This window comes from Crocodylus porosus, unplaced genomic scaffold (genome assembly GCF_001723895.1).
Source record: "Crocodylus porosus isolate Cpor-Errol unplaced genomic scaffold, CroPor_comp1, whole genome shotgun sequence".
Taxonomy (NCBI): Eukaryota; Metazoa; Chordata; order Crocodylia; family Crocodylidae; genus Crocodylus; species Crocodylus porosus.
Window position 1 is genome coordinate 49941388 of NW_017728907.1, and position 771 is coordinate 49942158.

The following is a 771-nucleotide window of genomic DNA, read 5'->3' on the forward strand; positions in this document are numbered from 1 at the left end:
GCACTCATGGATGAGACATTCTCAGTTATTCTGAAGAAGGCACAGCAATAATACCAATAAATCATAACTATAATTAATAAGTGGTTTAAAAAGAGATTAAACTCTTGCCTATGCCCACATTACCATAAGTCCATCACCTCCCAAGGAGATAGCAAGGACTAAAAAATAGTTAAACCTTAAACAGAAGCTCCTGAATCTTCTGCTGCCTATGCCACTACCTAGCTTTGCCTATCATACCTGATAAGACCATGGCTCCTGCCAGATATATTGGGTGGTGGGAGGGGTATCTTGTTGTATGACTAGGGGTCTGAGGTGCTGAAATAATAGAAATAAGTGATCATTTATGTTTCAAACTAAATATTCATTCAGTGAAAGAAAAGGGCATGGTGATGGGTTTCTACCTACAAAACCTTGGTACCTAGGGTTCATCTAGGCTGGTATTTTTGTGCACCGGTGTAACTACAGTGGTGTAGCTGTGTCAGTGATGCAGTAAGATAAGTCTTTAGTATACATATGTACCTACGTATAAGCTGCAACAGTGGAAATAGCTTTGATTTTTTACAGTTCAACACATTTACACCAGGGAGATTTTTCACTCACAGTGCCATATTGATGTAGCAGCAGTGATATAAAGGCACTGTCAGTGTAGACGAGTCTCTAGTTCGGGTACGATCAACGTGGATCCCGTTCCTTAAGTAGATGTAGCACGCAAGGGACGGAGGACAGGTGACAAGAGGGAACTATTTGGAAGAGGCACCAAGAAGTGCACCT